Here is a 792-nt window from a genome sequence, read left to right on the forward strand (position 1 = left end):
CGGTAGTGAAAGCTACACTGAAGTTCTGCTTTCTTTCTTTATCTTCGTCTGCGACGTCGAGAAAGATAAGTAAGTCGATGAAAAAAACGAGATATTTTTAATCACCACGGTAATACGACCGAAATCGAGTTCACTTGATTACGCTAATCAGCAGTAGCAATTTTTGCACAGGAAATCACTACTCCCCAAGCAACGAGTAACAAGCAACTTGGTATCTACCTTGAAATCGGGCTGTATTACCGAGTTAAGTAAAATTATCTTCGTCTGTCGCTAATTTGTCCAATAATTCTCCTTCTGTTTCGTGTACCTCGACTCGAGCTATCGACACATCGGCAGATTACATATTAATTATTCAGCACCAGATAAATAACACTTCCGTAAATCATCTATTAAGATACTCGCTACGATTAACGATATATAAATACAATCGAGAAATAAATAATGCTCATTTGTAACATTCGCTAATACAGCTCTGCTCGCGCGCGAACAGGGAATCATTCTCTTTCTTGGCTTCTACGTGTTCTTTCAAACGGTTTCCGGTCCCGCCACTCCGTTTAATTTAAACTTGTCTATTAATCGAATAGTTCCACGCGATGAACGTTATAAACTGCAAAGCGGAAACTGCGGGACGCTCCGTCGACGAGGAAGAATAATAATTTCCAAGACGAAAAAAGGTCATTTATCGAAAGAAAGAACGAATCGGAACGATATATATAATTGACAATTCGATTAGAAATCTATCCGAATTCCCTGCTCGTGCGTTTCTTTTTTTTTTTTTTTTTTTTTTTTTTT

Source organism: Frieseomelitta varia, unplaced genomic scaffold (assembly GCF_011392965.1).
Source record: "Frieseomelitta varia isolate USP_RPSP 00005682 unplaced genomic scaffold, Fvar_1.2 scaffold_479, whole genome shotgun sequence".
Taxonomy (NCBI): Eukaryota; Metazoa; Arthropoda; class Insecta; order Hymenoptera; family Apidae; genus Frieseomelitta; species Frieseomelitta varia.